General features: G+C 45.8%; 1 long non-coding RNA gene across 1 annotated transcript in view; it reads left to right on the top strand.

The window, feature by feature from the left end:
* The window catches only part of LOC147733525 (uncharacterized), a 368,362-nt gene extending 358,413 nt beyond the window's left edge, over positions 1 to 9,949 (top strand). Inside the window, exon 5 of the long non-coding RNA XR_015308733.1 lies at positions 9,830 to 9,949. This is a non-coding gene — a long non-coding RNA (uncharacterized LOC147733525). The remainder of the gene's footprint in view (positions 1 to 9,829) is intronic.
* The last annotated feature ends 7,755 nt before the right edge of the window (positions 9,950 to 17,704 follow it).

The raw sequence follows: 17,704 nt of genomic DNA on the forward strand, positions 1-17,704 counted from the left end.
AACAATAATGATTTGCTTGAGAGAAGTTAGAACTGATCATGTTTCACTATGGAAAAGTAAGCCTCTGCATTAAGCAGCTGGTATTCGGAGTGTCCCATTCTCTCATGTTCTCCCCTTCACACCACTTTCCTCTGCAGTCTGCCATCCTGTTATGCTCTTTATAATCCGTGATCACATCTTTGGACCTGTGAATATTTCAACATCTGTGTATGCTTTTTACACACACTTTCATTTGGCACATATGAGATCATCGCTCTATTCATTCTGCAGAGAGGTCAAGGACTGCATCGGCAAGCAGTCAGAGCATCTTTATGGCACTTCGACAAGCACTTTGAGAAAGTTTCACTGTCTTTCGCCTCAGCTCCTTAGCTCTCAATTGTGACCCGCCATGCGCACCCATCCACACCTTAACTCACCCAGACACCTAAGGGCGACTCCCTTCACAGTATGCACTCTACAAGAGTTAAATGTTAAATGAGAAAATGCAGGGGCTGCATCAATGACATGGATTACTTAAGTGTGGGGCATATTACCAAGCAATAGCGATAATTATCGCTATTGCTTGGTTAGCGGGAAAAATTTACCGCTGAGCTGCGGCGATTTTTACCGCAAATAAACCTTGGTATTACCAAGGTTTAACGCAAATGTGATAAAAATCGCCGCAAAGCATGAATATCGCTGAAAAGTCAGCGATATTCATGCATTACCGAGCTAATGCTCTTAGCCATGTTATCCACCTCCCATTGGATAACATGGCTAAGAACTGCTCAGGGCAGGTGTTAGCTTTTGGAGATATTCGCGCTAACGCGCTTAGCGCGAATATCTCCAAAAGTTGGTAATAGGAGATAGCGATGTTCGCAACTGTTTTCAGTCGCTAACATCTTGGCACGCCCACTTTGCATCTCATTAGTGATAAATATCACTGACATGCAAAGCGGGGCCCAAGATGGTCGCTATCTCCTACTAGCTGTCGCTAACTGGTGTTAGCGACAGCTAGGTAATAGGGAGATAATTTTATCTCCGCTTTCTTGGCTTTTAAAGCCAAAAAAGCGGAGATAAACCCCCTTGATAATATGCCCCTGTGTTTTTTCTGTAAAGTTGATGACTTAAGTATAGGGCCCGGAAGGGACCCGCCTCCAGGAGTGTTTAAATTCTTCTGGGTCTGAGGCTCACCTCACTTAAAGCCCCGGCGATGATTCATACATGCTCTACATATTATCTGTGTTGTTACTTTTTGTGGCTGTGTTGCCTTTTAGCTACACCCAATGGCCACGATAGAAATGATAACACACAATCTCTATGAATGCTCAGATGAGGGCATGTTTACAAAAAGCGAGTGAACTGATACATAGAGAAGCGCGGTTGAAATTGTGATTCCGATTACATTCCAGGCATTTCTTGGTTTTATACAGGAAAGCCTCTGACTATTCTGTGGCGCCAGGGATATGCTTAAACTGATATGCATTTTTTAGAAATGGCAACATTGATTACACAGTTCGCAATCTCCCCTGTGCCTCTTATGCCGGAACATTAGTAGTAATGTGTCCATCTGCCAAACCTGCAACGCATTTTAGCACAAATATAACGGCTGAGCGTGCAGGCAGCAGAGGAAGGACACGGGGTGCGTGACAAGGCAGAACCAAAGCTGTCATTCCTTTGCCTGATCCTCAGGACCTTCAAATCTTTTTACCAAATAGCTTTTTTAAAGTAAGGTGCAAATGATATTTCTCATGGAAACGTGGCTACGAAGAGAATGGGAAGGTTACTCTCACTGAATAAGATGATCCTGCATAGCTTAGAAGAATTGTGCAGTGCATTTATAAATGGAGGGAAACATTCAAGCATGCCAATGCCGCTTCAGGTCTGAGCATCAAAGGGAAGATGAAAAGCACGCTTTGCAGAGCTCCTCACAGCGCTCCCATTAAAGGTACCTTGCATTTCTCGCACGGTTTCCATAAGCTTTCGTGAGTAGAAAGACAAAGGGAAACGCCCAAAACACCATGAAATGACATAAAGCAGCTAGGGAGGCTACCCTTGGTGGAGGCTCAACTTGTAAAATGTGATCAAGTTTCTCATTTCACATCCATCTTTGGTTGATTTTAACTTCAAACGGAGTTACATAGTTAGTTACTGTTTTGCTGCGGGCCTGGAGGGCCCCCCACCTGTTCTCATCGTCATGCATACACTCGGCAGCTCATGCCCCCAATCATCTGCCATTTGACTCACTCTGGCATCCAACGAGTTTCTCATCCACAGTATCAAACACAAATCAACGAAAGGCACTACTATTTATGTCAAGTCTATTGCCACTACCAATGTTTGTTTACTTTTACTAATCCATAGGGGTGTATGTGCTTCCTTATTCTTCCGTGCCTCCCACTCTCTGATTCTTCTTTTAAACTCCCACCTCATCACATTCCTCTCTATTCCAGTTTTTATTATCCAGCGCCCCCATGTACTCTGTTTTACCCTCCCCACTCATATGGTGGTTCCCGGCCACATAACCAATCCCTCTGTTCATCCATTCATATGTGCATGTTTCGTCACCCATGCATGCACGTGGGTCGTGACCCACCGAAGGCCATTTTTCCATTGGTTTATGCCAATCCCAATAAGCATTGTCAAAACCAATAGCTAGGCCTTTATTGCTGCGAACTATTGGCTTTACCAGTGCTTGTTCTTCCCTAACCTGTACCTTATTAGTAATAAATTGGGTTACTATAACCATAAGTCAAAGGGCACTCCATTGGATACGTTATTTTTTCATAGGTTGCTTCTAACTGATTAATGGTGTCAGTGTGCTTTACATAATAACAACATGTTTTTTTTTACAATCCAACATCACTTTATTGCAACAAAATGAGGGGAAAGAGTAAAAATCAGGGGGGGAGAAGTGGGGAGAGAAAATTTAGAACTGATGGCTCACAAGAGGGGTGAAAATGACACATGCAGCAGAGGTGAAGCGTTTTGGGATTAGTGAATGAACAAGAGTGTTTGTAGGCTTCTCCTGAATTGCAGCCCATGATAAAGATTAGGATGCAGATGGCTGAAACGTTCATTTCCTGCCTTCTAGCCTCAGAATATTTTTACTCCTTAGGTTTTACTTTCCACTAGAGATGTATGAGCTGCGGTGATGTATGGCTGTTATCTGAGCATTACTGCGTCCCCCTTACTACAGTAAACGGGCAGAACTTGGGGCGGTCCTCATCTTCAGGAAATAATTATGTTTGGACAAACCTTGAAGTTTCCAAGCATAGAGTTTTAAACGTGAATCTTTAATCCCTGTCAAAGCCTGTCTCAGGTGCTGCTGGAAGGAATAATGCTGCGAGTGGCCTGTATATTTAAATGGGCATTTTATGTTTTAATGACGTTTTCAGGTCGAGCCTGGGCAGCGAATGCGATGCTCTGCGAGGCAGGCTCTATTGAGGTACGGCATAGAAGCTCCACCCATTTCCCACCCATCTTTTCAATTGGCTCCTGTTACTGTTCTTGTGAAATCTTTTCATTTCTTTTGTGAATAGCCTTAGTAGTCTCTCCTTGGTACCACCTTGTCTGCATTTGCAACCTTCCATAACGACTGGACTTTTTGTGTTGTCTCACGGTCTGCTTTATAAGTCGGTGAGCGCTATTTCCTTTAATGATCTTCCCCTATTCCACCCACGACATCGAAGCAGGCCGCCTGCTTTTATGTTATTTGTCTTTAAATTATTGCATGGTCCACTTTAACTATAGAGGGCTTGCTTATTTAATTATTTATCTAACAGCGCAGGCCATTTTCACTTTAGCGACAGAGCTACAAAATCTTTTCAATTAATTATTATTTTTTCCTGTGGGTGAAAGCGCATCATACGTGCTTTCACTTTATTGTTGGGAGCGCCCCTTTTTTAGATGCTGCTCGCTGTAACCAGAATACGGCGAGCAGGCCCTAAAGAATGGGGTATGGCCACATTAGAGTGGTCTCGCATTTGTGAAAGTTTGAGCTATTTGCCATTGAAAATGACAATGGCCCAGCTGCATGAAGCTAAAAAACGCTTTGCGACCGGTATTTTTGCATTTGGGATGCATCATCCCAAATGCAAAAATCGCGAATGAAGAATTCGCTACATTCCAATTATTTGCATTTAAGGAATCTCAAATTGAGATTCCTTAAATGCAATGCATTAAAGTTTAAAGAATAGCGATTTCGCTAATAGGGCTCGCAAATTTCCATGAAGTTCAACTTCATGGTAATTTGCAAAAACTTTGAAAAATGCACTAAAGTGCATTTTTCAAAGTTTCATGTTGCGCACACACATGCCCTAAGGGCATGTGTGTGCGCAACATATGTGCACAGATCAATTTCAGGGATGCAACAGGGTGTCCTTTGGACACCCCTGCACCCTTGAAATCGCATTCTCATTTTGCGATTCGCTAATTGCGATTCGCAAATTGAGAATGTCTCCCCATTCAATGAATGGGGAGGTATTCCTTAATTGCGACTCGCAATTTGCGAGTCGCAATCAAGGAATTTTAAGAAATCGCTACTTTTAAAGTGATTTCTTCTTGCATAGCATTTTGCTATTCCTTATTAGCGATTCCTTATTTTTCGCTAATAAGGAATCGCAAAATGGATGCTTGATGCATCTGGGCAATGTCTTTTATATAGGTGTTGCTTTAAAAAACACATAAATAAAAGGCATTGTCATTTACAATCCCAATAGCCTAAACGCTCGCAAATACGAGACCTTGGGGCATATTACCAAGCAATAGCGATAATTATCGCTATTGCTTGGTTAGCGAGAAAAAATTATCGCCGAGCTGCGGTGATATTTATCGCAGACAAACCTTGGTATTACCAAGGTTTATCGCAAATGCGATAAAAATTGGCAATAATGCATGAATATCGCTGAAAAATCAGCGATATTCATGCATTACCGAGCTAATGCTTTTAGCCATGTTATCCACCTCCCATTGGATAACATGGCTAAGAACTGCTCCTGGGCAGGTGTTAGCTTTTGGAGATATTCGCGCTTAGCGCGAATATCTCCAAAAGTTCGTAATAGGAGATTGCGATGTTAGCGACTGTTTCCAGACGCTGACATCTTGGCCCGCCCACTTTGCATGTCATTAGTGATACATTTTTCTGACATGCAAAGCGGGGCCCAAGATGGTCGCTATCTCCTACTAGCTGTCGCTAACTGGTGTTAGCGACAGCTAGGTAATAGGGAGATAATTTTATCTCCGCTTTCTTGGCTTTTAAAGCCAAAAAAAGCGGAGATAAATCCCTTGATAATATGCCCCCTTGTTTTTAATCCAGTTTACTTGCATTCCAAAAGCAAGGAAGGATTGCATTACCAGGGGAGAGTGTCGGGCTCAGTTTTCCCCACAAACGGGCTCAGTTTTCCCCACTAACCGGTAAAGCGAGCACGGACAAATACTCACGTTAGCGAGGAGCTGTTCTATCGCTTTAATTTAATTTGTGTTGTGTCCAGTGGATTGTATTTTCCCTTCCTTTTATGCAGCATGTGTTGCTTACCTGTTTTTAGGTCTCGGCTAAAAGACGCGCGTAAGCGCGTCTCCGCCGAGATCTTATGTTAGCGAGTAGCAGTCCCAGGAGACACTCCGGGTCGCGCGCAGGCATTTCTAAACTGGCACGCGCATTAGCACGAGCGCTGCGCGAGGCTCTCTCACAACACAGGCATACATAGAAACAGAAGCGCTCACGCACGCACATACATACAGAACCCCCCCACTCATATACACACACACACACACACACACACACACACACACACACACACACACACACACACACACACACACACACACACACACACACGCGCGCGCGCGCGCGCACCGGCCCCCCCTCTCCCCTTTAACTTACTGCTCCGCACCGGCAGGGAGAGTTGACGCTGCGGCTCCTATCCCGGGACTCCCTCTTGGTCAAGGGAGCCCCGCAACACGCGTACAACGTCCTGTTGTCGGCCCCGGGGGCTCTCCACGCTCGCAGGAGCCCCGGGCCGCTCCACGCATTTCCTCCGCCTGCCTCCTCTTCCGGTCCGGACGCGGCTCCGCCCCCGTCACAGGCGACCTTGCCTGACTTCCGGTGCGGCCGCGGCGGAATTCCGGGGGCAGTAAGTTATTGTATATTTGGCTGCTAAATGAAAGCGTGTCCATCTGCCACTGACATTTAAATTTACTAAAAATATGTGAATATGCCCTAAATCCAAATGTAAATTTAATTTAGCTAAAAACTATTATTATTTTAAGTGAAACTAATGTTTTCATGTAAATCAAAACCCATGCTGAACAGTTTGTTTCGGCATTACTGTTTGCATGTCATATTTTTATCTTTTTGAAGGAAATGTACTACTTTTGAGTAGAGAAGTAGTCTAAAGCGTGATTTAACACATGCTGCTCGAAATGTGAACTTGGCGTGGTACAGACAGCTTCAGTGTGTTTCCTTGTTTTCTCTGTTTTGACATTATGCACTAGTTCTAGCTGTGGAAGGAAGCTGTAGTGAGTGCAGAGTAGTGAGTGTGAATAGTGAGTGTGAGTAGTGAGTGCAGAGTAGTGAGTGCAGAGTAGTGAGTGCAGAGTGCAGAGTAGTGAGTGCAGAGTAGTGAGTGCAGAGTGCAGAGTAGTGAGTGCAGAGTAGTGAGTGCAGAGTAGTGAGTGCAGAGTAGTGAGTGCAGAGTAGTGAGTGCAGAGTAGTGAGTAGTGAGTGCAGAGTAGTGAGTAGTGAGTGCAGAGTAGTGAGTAGTGAGTGCAGAGTAGTGAGTGCAGAGTAGTGAGTGCAGAGTAGTGAGTAGTGAGTGCAGAGTAGTGAGTAGTGAGTGCAGAGTAGTGAGTAGTGAGTGCAGAGTAGTGAGTAGTGAGTGCAGAGTAGTGAGTGCAGAGTAGTGAGTGCAGAGTAGTGAGTGCAGAGTAGTGAGTGCAGAGTAGTGAGTGCAGAGTAGTGAGTAGTGAGTGCAGAGTAGTGAGTGCAGAGTAGTGAGTGCAGAGTAGTGAGTGCAGAGTGCAGAGTAGTGAGTGCAGAGTAGTGAGTGCAGAGTAGTGAGTGCAGAGTAGTGAGTGCAGAGTGCAGAGTGCAGAGTAGTGAGTGCAGAGTGCAGAGTAGTGAGTGCAGAGTGCAGAGTAGTGAGTGCAGAGTAGTGAGTGCAGAGTAGTGAGTGCAGAGTAGTGAGTGCAGAGTAGTGAGTGCAGAGTGCAGAGTAGTGAGTGCAGAGTGCAGAGTAGTGAGTGCAGAGTGCAGAGTAGTGAGTGCAGAGTGCAGAGTAGTGAGTGCATAGTGCAGAGTAGTGAGTGCAGAGTAGTGAGTGCATAGTGCAGAGTAGTGAGTGCATAGTGCAGAGTAGTGAGTGCATAGTGCAGAGTAGTGAGTGCATAGTGCAGAGTAGTGAGTGCATAGTGCAGAGTAGTGAGTGCAGAGTAGTGAGTGCAGAGTAGTGAGTGCAGAGTAGTGAGTGCAGAGTAGTGAGTGCAGAGTAGTGAGTGCAGAGTGCAGAGTAGTGAGTGCAGAGTGCAGAGTAGTGAGTGCAGAGTAGTGAGTGCAGAGTAGTGAGTGTGCAGAGTAGTGAGTGTGCAGAGTAGTGAGTGTGCAGAGTAGTGAGTGTGCAGAGTAGTGAGTGTGCAGAGTAGTGAGTGTGCAGAGCAGTGAGTGCAGGTGCAGAGTGGTGTGTATTGGCAATGTAAATGACAATGCCATTTATTTATGATTTAAAGAAAAAAAAAATATGACATGAGCAATGCCAATTGCTCTACCTTTAATGATGCCGAGACCATTGCATTGCAAATGCTTGTTTCTTCTTAAGATGCTGTAGGGTGGAAAAGTGACAGGGCAGGGATACGAACAAAAAACGCGAAAATACTCATTTGTTTCTCTGGATAATTAATTTTAAAACGAGTGTTGCAAATAAACAAGCTGGTGGCTGCGCGCGGTTAATTGTTTTCTGTCAGTCTTCCAATGTGTGTGTTTGCTAATCGCGGCCCTCGCTTTCTGTTCCCGTTAAACGCCTTGTTAATCTGTTGTAGCCACAGGATGCTTATGACCCGTTTTCTAAAACAGGCTAACAAAATCGTAGATTCCCACTGCGCTGCAACCAGCTGGCCCCTCGCTGCATTTTCTTATGGAAATGGGAAATCAATACAGACATGTCTAAGTGAAATGGCTTTCCTGGGGCTACATCGGGAGGGAATGTTGTCGTTCACCTATTTACCAAGCCTTGCGGGACGACGTTTCTGAATGGGGAGCCGGAGGCATGTGGACCTGCCTACCGTACAGGTCAGGCTATAAGAAACAATCACATTTGCAAAGGGGTGAGCCGCAGCGCGGAAGGGAAGTTCAGAGATGTAATCTCTGTTTATGTCACTTATGCAGCGCAGCTGCTCCCAGAAGCGGTTTCAGTGCATTTGAAGGGCAGGTCATGAAACCTACAAGTGGGACTAGAGTGAGCACAGCTGACAGCAATGACTGCGCTGCGGGGCTTTTTGCAGCAAGGCCTCATCATCTAAGCCCTTTCATTATATGATGGTAGGGCGCTCTGCCCTGACCCATGAAATAGGGCAAAGCTCTTAACTGGGACAAACATACCCTGCATGGATCCTTGGACGACCTCTGTGCAGTTTGTCCCTTTCTCTGACCAGAGCTGGCTTGGGAGGACAGTGAACTGGGATTGGTGGTCGTTTGCCTTGAGGGGCTGTGTTAGGGCTCAGGGTGCAGTACTTTCCTTGAATACCAGAAGAGAGTGTCTGCGTTTCGCTGGGGTTTGGCCCAAAGTGAGGTGGCACATGCTTGGTGCTAGGTCACCCCCTAATTTAGATCAGGATCTGGCTTGTGAAGTTGGTCTTCTGAAGGGCCTGTGATGTGCAGGCCTCGTTAGTACTGGAAGACCTGGAAAACATTCTACGAACTGTAAGTAAGTTCTGGGGCTCAGTTGGCCTAGTGATAGAAGTGAACGTCCGTGAAGGAGAGTGACCTCCTTCACTAATAGGCAGGAACTCTTCTCAAATGCTGGCAGTAGGATAGGAATACACAGATTTGCCCTCACTGTGTTGTGGCCTGGATGACTGATGTTCACAGTGAGAAGGACTGAAAAAGAGCATAAGGATGACACTGGCAGTGGACAGTCTACATCTATGTAGGTTGCCAACGAGTTGAGCAGACCGAAGCAAAGGACTAAGACGGTGTCAGAGCAAAGCAAGTGAATTGCAATCGATCCAGAGAGCCTCCATAATGTTCTTGCTTTCTCCATCAGTGACCACCTACTAAGGGATGCCTTTGAAAATTATGCCTTTTGGGGTGCTAATTCCCAGGATTGTTTTCCCTCAGCATCAGTTCGCCAGTTCTCACATAGTACACATAATTGCAGAGTGTTCATTGCACATCAAGACTGTGCATTCGAGTTCTGGACATTGTCTTTGTGCCTGATAATTGAACAAACATAACACATATGCCATCCTGTTGCCCCTGGAGCCATCTGAGACTTACAGGTACTTATGGGAGTGCTACCTGCGATGACCGATGAGACAAGACAACTGCATCAAATAACTCTTTCATGGAATTAACTGAGCATGCAAGGATAAACAGGCCTATCCTTAACCTATGAGAATGTCAATGCCAGGAAGTTATTGTTGATTTGCTATCACTTAAGATCCCCCCAAAAATTCCCCTAAAATCTGAGGATGCCTGGTTACTAATGTGCTTCATTACTAAGCAGATTGATGTATGTTTACCTTACTCTTACTGTCCAGGTAGTAGAATTACACACCACTGGAGTCAATGGAGAAAAGTAGAAAAATGCATATAAAATCAGGCACTACTTTCATAAAGTTCATCTTCTTGTTTTAGGTCGATAGCAGGACCAGGCCCAATGTTCCAGCAGCAGAAGATCGGGAGCAGCCCGGATTCAGCCAGGAGCATGGTGCTGAGGTACTTGGTGCGCTACAACAAAGGGGGCCACTTCAAAAAACAATGCACTGGAGGTATTAAAGGTAAGTCTATGGGGTCTCATTCAAGAGAGGATGTTGCAAGGGTCTCAGGACCATAGAAGCACAACTGGATCATTGTTACTGGGGTTGGTAGGCCAGGTGCAGGGCAGATAGGTCAGCCCGGCACCGTACATCAAGATGTCCATGTGGTTATAAACAGGCAACTTGGACAGGGGGCTCTGGGACAGCTGGACCACTCACAGGGTGAGTCTCAGGGGTCTTGATGCCCCTCAATGGGTGCTTGCTTCTGCGTTAGTTGAAGTCTTCTGGAATGAACTCTTCGTCTTGGTGTTTGCTGAAGGGGGTCCGGTACCCTGGGTATTGGTATAGTGTGGCTCCGGTAGGTCTAGGTGTTTACAAATTTGGTGAGTATTTGGTGCTACGTCGGAAACACTGCTGAGCAGCAAGTTGACAAACCGAGAAGTGTGGAGAAGTGTGGCTCACTGGTTAGAGAAGGCATACCCTGAAGCAGAGGTCAGACCCGGGACCAGGGTTCAATTCCCGACGCGGCAGGGTCTTGAGCCCAATTGTCCACGGACTCGATAATTCTTGCTTCGGTACCCACTCTAATCACGGGTTCACACTCTGCAACTCTGGGCATTAAACTTGCTTAATCTCCACAACGGCCCCCCGCGGCGGGATGCCTGGCTTTCACCTTGGGGATGCCCAGTACGGGTTTCTCACAGGGAAAAGCCAGGACAGTTTCCCAATGCAAGTGCCGAGATGCCCTAGGGTAAGTCGAGCACTATATAAGAACACACATGCATACATACATACATACATACAGACTTAGTGGGTTTAGTGCCGGTGGTGTGCAGGGGAGCCATCCCTCCAAGGAAGGTTCTTAGTGATTTATTGAAGACTGCTAAAGCTCTTGGGTTTTAGAAGGCCTCACAGTGGCAGGATGAGACAGCACACTACAATTATTAAGTACTTAAGGCAGCAGGCAGCGTTTGGCATCAATTTTCCCTGCAGCGGGGCTTCAGTTCTTGGGCAGCAGCTCTTCTTTGCCCGTATTTTCTTCTTGTCTGTCAAATCTAAGGTTCAAGGTCCATGGATGCCACCTAAATACTAAATTTGATGGTATTAAGGGAGAGACATATAGTATCCAATGGGCTATCTACCTTTAGGGTGTCTAAACCCTCTAAGTAACCACTTCCTGTGGGAAGGGGCGCTACCCTAGCCCATGTGGCACTCTTCCTCATCTAACTACTTTTACCACCTGTCCTCCCACCAAACTGGGAGCAGGACAGGGGGGTTGGCATCCCCCACTATCTGGGGAAGACTAGGTTGCACTTTAAAGGCACCATTGCCTTTGAAGCTTCCTCCTCTGGAAGACCATTCCAGCCTGGAGGAGGTGTGCAACACCTCTACCCAGAGCTGGCTTTGTTTTGGTCCTCTAATAGTGCGGAATCTCACCCCATGAGGTCAGAAATTTGTCTGGTGGTGGCAGGCTGGCTATGACTAGTCAGATCCCACACCAGTGCTTAGTAGGTTTTAAAGGGACCTTCTAAAGGGTCTCCTTTGTGCATTTATTCATAAACCCAACACTGGCATCAGTGAGTATTTATTAAGACAAGATGTTTGGTACCAAGCATCTTAGGGTACAGTCAAGCCATCATGGAGCTAGGAAACCCGTAATGATGTGTATCTGGCCTATGTACTCTCTCTAAGGCTTCCTTGTGCACACAATATTCAAGAATAGACTTGAAATTGTAGGGTAATACCTGCTCGTGAAGATATGTTCACACATGGGATATAGTGCACCCTGCTTTAGGGCTATAAGTCCTGCAGGAGGGTGACTTGCCTATACCTCTTGCGGTGTACAAGGACATGGGACAAAGGGCTGTGTGCCAGATCGACTCTTCGGTTTTCTCTGCACCAAGACACGCAGCCTGCAGAGGCAGTTTGCATGGTCTTGGTCTCCGGGAAGCACAATTTGTGCTGCAGCCCCAGTAGACCCCCTTCAGTACTTATGCCCTAAGTACCAGGGGTACCATTAACTAGGGACCTATGTAGTGGTTGAAGTTGTGCCAATCACGGTACAGTTCTAAGAAAGAGATCTGGCACTGTTTACCTGGTTAGTAGCGACCTAGTACAAATACAGTTCGAAATCACATCAGTCATAAAGCAAAAAGTGGGGGCTAGTCATGTCAAAAGATGCACTTTCCTACAATCAAAAATAGTAATACCTATATATTTTCACTGTTCAAGGTACACATGCACAATGGGATGGGATTCATGTGCACTAGACCAGTGTCAGGAACCCTGTACAAATTCCTCGAGGACACCATCAAATTAGTTCCATGTATACAGCTTTGAACACCTATTTCCCCTATCAGATCTGCTACCATTATCATCAGGACTGGAGGAGAAGTCCCTTTATAGCAGTCTCCCTCCTGCTCTTGTTGTGCTCCCCATTACAATCTCAGGCTTGTTTGCTTCTTATCTCTTTGAAAATAAAGTGGTATACAAAATGTATCTAAGGGCTAAACTTTGACATCCCCATTTACTCTATTACAAGACTTGGGCTTGATCTGTTCATCCAACATCTGACAGCACTCCTTTAGCTACACTAGTGCATTGGACATTGATGCAGAGCCCCAACACCTAGGAGGATATGCAGTGATAGCATAATACATGCCACTACCCCCCCATTATCATACACAACCTTTTCAATGCACATATCCTCTCAGCCTTCTCCCAGCAGACACCGCCACCATATTCAACCATTTTCCGCCCGGTCTACTCATCGACCCGGCAGAAAAGTTGCGGACGGTCTTTACCTCTCACTATCGTTCAGGAATATCCAGCAGCCTGGTGATGGACCATCAGGATGTGAGTGTAACACCTCAGCTCCCTTTTTGTGTGACTGTCTAGGTGGAATGCACAAAGCCCATCTGTCACCCAACCCAGGGATGCAGAAGGCACAGAATGGTTTAAGTAAGAAAATGCCATTTTTCTAATAGTGATATTTTCACACCTGCAATTTAAAAACCAACTTCACTAAAAGATGTGTTTTTATATTCTGATTCCAGAGACACCAAACTTACTGTTCCTATATTTTCCAAATTGGAAGTTACACTTGAAAAATGTTACAACATAGCTCCAATGCTAACCTATGTGAGCTATATACCTTGCAGTAATGAAAATCCATGCAAACTGTGCCTGCAGAACTGATATCGCAGTCTGCATGAAATGGTACATGCGCCTTTCACTTTAGATCTAAGTTTTTCCTTATATCCCAGTGACCGCACGTTTAATTTATAATCACCCTTAAGGTAGGCCCTGCAGTCCAAGGGCAGTGGGCATGGTTCTGAGTGTGTGGGTGCCCCTGCATTAGCTGAGGTACCCCTACAAACCCTGGTCTGCATTCCCTGGGCTTTGTAAGGCCTGGACAGCCATTGTATGTAGTGGACTCTGGCAAGTTGAGATGTCCAACTACATAATGATTGCCCCAAACGTGGTCCTTTTTAGTATCAAACGTGTTGGAATCATGCAACTATACCAATTCCAGTGTTATTTGCATGATACCATGTACTGGGGGCTCCTTAGAGGACCTACCTGTGTAGCGTTACATGGTCTGCCTGCCAGCCTGTGCTCCTTCCAGCCTCAGACACTGTTCTGCCCCCCTGTTGATGAGCCTAACTCAAGCTAGGGAAGCTGAACAAAGGATTTCCTGCAAATGAGAGGCATGAACACCTCTCCTTTAGAATAAGTTAGGGTTGGGGCGCTTCTGAGTACCACCAGACTGCATTGAAGGGCACATTCAGTGCCCTCATTACATAAAGCAGTTTGGCCTAATTCAGGAGCCTTTGGCTCCTGCTCTGGCACAAAGGACAGGGGAGTGAGCACCCCCCTGTTCAGCTCCTCCTTAGGGAGGTGCCCAGAGGTCCCCCAGGTAGCCACTTGATTCTGCCATGTATACACTTGGCCCTTGGGAGCATCTGACTAGCTAGGCCAACTGAGATTCACCCCTGACCACCCTTGATAGGTGGGTCACCGCAGAATAGGTCCTTTCTCGTTTTAGAGTTACCTAAGAGCTCCCATGAGGTTGGGTCCTTGGATTTGTTCTGATAACATCTTCAAGAACTGACTGCCTGTTTTCTTAAGATCATCTAAAGACTCTTCTGCTGGTGGACACTGGAAGACCACTGCTTCTTCGAGACAGGACCAAAGACAAGACTACTCTTGGCAGGAAGACTCCTGCTGTAACTTTTCTTCATGCTCTTCAAGTTACTGCAACTCCATGGCCGTGCATCCTCCAAGTCAGCAAGGACTATGCATGCGTCCAAGCAAGAAGGAAACTCCCTTTGAGTGAAGGAGTCACTTCCTTGCATCCGCAGGCACCTCGTAATCAATGGCAAGTTTTCTGATCCTGTATTGTCACGGACATCTTATGACTCTGCAATGCAGGCAGTAGTTTGTTGGCTCCCCAGAGGCCTGACCAGTCTTCCCTGCAACTTGGGTGTCTGTAATCCCTCTCCAGCTGATTTGAACTGTCTCCCTGTGCAACGGATCTGTCTGTATTTACCAAGGCTTATTGACTTCCTTCACAAAATATCTTCAAGCTCCAAGTAGCCCCAGCCTCCAGAATTGCCCACTTCCCTCAACTTAGTCCTGATTACATCCACTGCATTGTGGCCCTTCATCTTCCGTGGGCTGCTGAGGTTTTCCTGTGACTCCCTGTGCTTGTTGCCTGAGGGTCCTTGAGGGAGCTCAAACTATTGCTGCTGGCTTTCTTGTGTGCTGATGGCCAGTTCTGACTTACCCTTGCTGAAATAGTCCCACAGACCTTGTTGGCCTGCAACCAAGCTTCTCTTCTTCTTCCTCAACTGCTGCGGTTACCAAGGCTTGTTGATAGCCCTGTCGGCCTGTGACCTCCCTGCTCTCTTTATTCGTCGTGGGACAGTTTGTGGATGGATCCTGTGCTCCTGCATCATTCCCCGGTCTCCACAGCTGTTTCCTCAAGACCGTCGTGCTGCAGCAAATACATCTGCCAAGGAGTGGTATTGTGCTCCTGTGCCTTCTAGTCACCTCTGGTGGTTTGGACCCTTTCTCCTCTGCTTTCAGGTAATCCTCGTCCAGAATCCACATTTATGTTCCACCGTCCTGTCCACTAGTCACTGTAGCCACTGGATTTCCAAGACCATACAGGCAGTTCCGACACCACCTTGTACCTATGCTACTGGGCCCACTGGTGTAGGTATCCTGGTTCCCTGGGTATCCATGGGTGGGGTGGCTCTCCAACCTCCCTTTGATCCAATTGGTGTCTTCAGGGTCCTTTGGGAAGGGTCCTGAAACAAGAAAGTACCAACCATGACTTACCCCGTGTTATCCTGTGGACGTTTGACCCAGTGTAACCACTCTGTACCCGAGAGCCTTGGGGTACCTAGCTACATACCTTTGGAGTTTTCTTGCTTCCCATCGAAACCTCCATTCTTGGGTATTAGTCTCATTTTTGTACTTACCTATTATACAACTTTCTTAGTATATGGTGTGTCTCCCTAGAGGGTCCCATGTGTTTTGTTATGCTATGCTGCTATTCTATCTTAAGAGACTTTTAAATAGCCCTCTGTATTACATGATCTTTTTATCTTTTTATTGTACAGATTATATTTTATTGTGTATATGCTATTCGATGCTTTCATGACACATGCTGTCAAATAAAGCTATTTTGTATTGAATTGAATTGAATAAAAAAATAGCAGGCGCTCACCCATTTTAGATCTTACACCCCCCTCCCGGGATAGACCATGGCTGGGGGGGTGAGGGTCAACAAGTTTCATTTTTATAGGGGAGGTGGCATGCGTCCCCACTCCCTGAGCCTTTTTCAGGTCCCAGGAATCCCATTCCCTTAGGCCGCTTCTTATTAAATGGGGAGGTGGTGTGCTGACCACTCCCCAAGCCATTTTTAGGCTCTGAGAACCCCATGCCCCAGAGCCGCTTTTTAATACATTAGAGGTGGCACTCAGCCCCCACTCCTGAGCCTTTTAGGCCCAGACTACATATCTCCCCGGCCGAGAGTTCAATTTTGTAGGGAGGGTCATTGGGCCCCACGGACCCCATACCCCAGGGCCTGATCCCAATGCAGTGTCCCTGCCAGGGAGAGTGTGGGCAGGAAAAAGAAACTTTGTTCTCGGCTCCGCAAGCTTTCAGGCATAGAACACAACTTTGCTAAAACTTGGGCCGAAGAGAAATTGGGAGAAATTTTGCACTGCTAATTGCCTCACATATTACATCACTCACTGAGGATGACATCATTGATAACATATTTCCAACATCTAAAGTGAGATAATTGATGATAGCGCTGTGCATTGCGGGGCACCAGCTAAAATTACTTTAGGGCAAGAGTGATAGTTACTGGTGATAACTATAACTAGTGAATTTCAATGGTTTTGTTAAGTTATAAACTGTATTTTTTAACTGACATTTCCATCTAACTATAACGTCTCTTCAGGTTTTCTTTTTTCAGTGAATTTGCAATGTTTTTTTGTTATTATAAAGCAAGATATTATTATAATTCCCAATTACATCACTGTAATCTTTGTTTTTTTCATACATACATAATGTGGCAGAGATGGAAAGTAATTAAGGTTCTAAAAGTCCTGCTTATTTCATGTAGTATTTACTCCTGACTCTCTCCCATGCATTTCGTCAATGTACCGGATCCTTCAAGGGTGGACAAACCTGTGACGTCATCTTCATGCCTAGGGCGCTGAAGACATTTCTGCTACCCCTGAAATTGTAGTGAATTGAGATTCATGAACGGATTGCCACTTTACATGTATGATATTTCCAATTACTCAGAGGCATCCATCTTACCCAGGCAGCTCATCCCACTCAGGGTCTGGGAGTCTCATCCGGTCTGTTCCTCTTGGTAAATAGACAAGAGGACAGCAGGAACTTTCCCAACAGGACCAATAATGTATGCAGATCTATGTATTTATTCCTGGAGGCTTCCAACTCATTAACTATTGACTCTGAGCGCCACTCGCTCCAAGTAGCAGAGGGGGAACAACGCTTTGTGCGGCCTCTGGGGTCTCCATGAGAGAGGAGCAAACCCCTCTTTGACTTTTCATCTAATCACGTTTTCCTTCAGGATTTAATTATTCCTGTAGCTCTCCAAGAGCAGTGAATCCAGGACTACAGGCTGCTGAGAGGGGATTTTCCCTTTCAGTCTATTGATGTGAACTCTTAAGCGGCGCCAGTGATGCTTTTGCGGAGGTCGTGGCGGGCAATGAATCCTTGTTGATTGGCCGTGGGCGATGCCCATGGCTTTAATGAGTCGCTAAATAGAAGTGCTACAAACATGTTTGTGTTCATCGGTCAGATTGCTTCCTTAGTTGGTGAATAGTTTTACAGTTGGACAGATTGTCATCCAACTCTAGTTGCTTGCCTCGCTAGTACATAATCACACCTTGTATTCGAATTCGTAAATAACAGCATGTAATTAACATGTCTATTTCTGTGTGCCGCTCATTCCGTGGAGTAATTATTTTACAAAACAAACTTCACATTGTACAGGGCCTGGTGGGAAGCTAAGTTTCTGATGAGTTACATTCAAGTGAACAATTTTAAATGAAATATAGACAGGTAACACGTTGGGGAATGTAACGATGCTCCAAACAGAGAACAAGGGGAGAAAAAGGCAGTATTTAATATTCCTTTGAGGTTTATCCGTTTGCTGTTTCCTCACAGGAAGGAAGCTTTGGTATGGTTATTAAATGGAGAT

The sequence above is a fragment of the Lissotriton vulgaris genome, chromosome 2_1, assembly GCF_964263255.1.
Source record: "Lissotriton vulgaris chromosome 2_1, aLisVul1.2, whole genome shotgun sequence".
NCBI lineage: Eukaryota > Metazoa > Chordata > Amphibia > Caudata > Salamandridae > Lissotriton > Lissotriton vulgaris.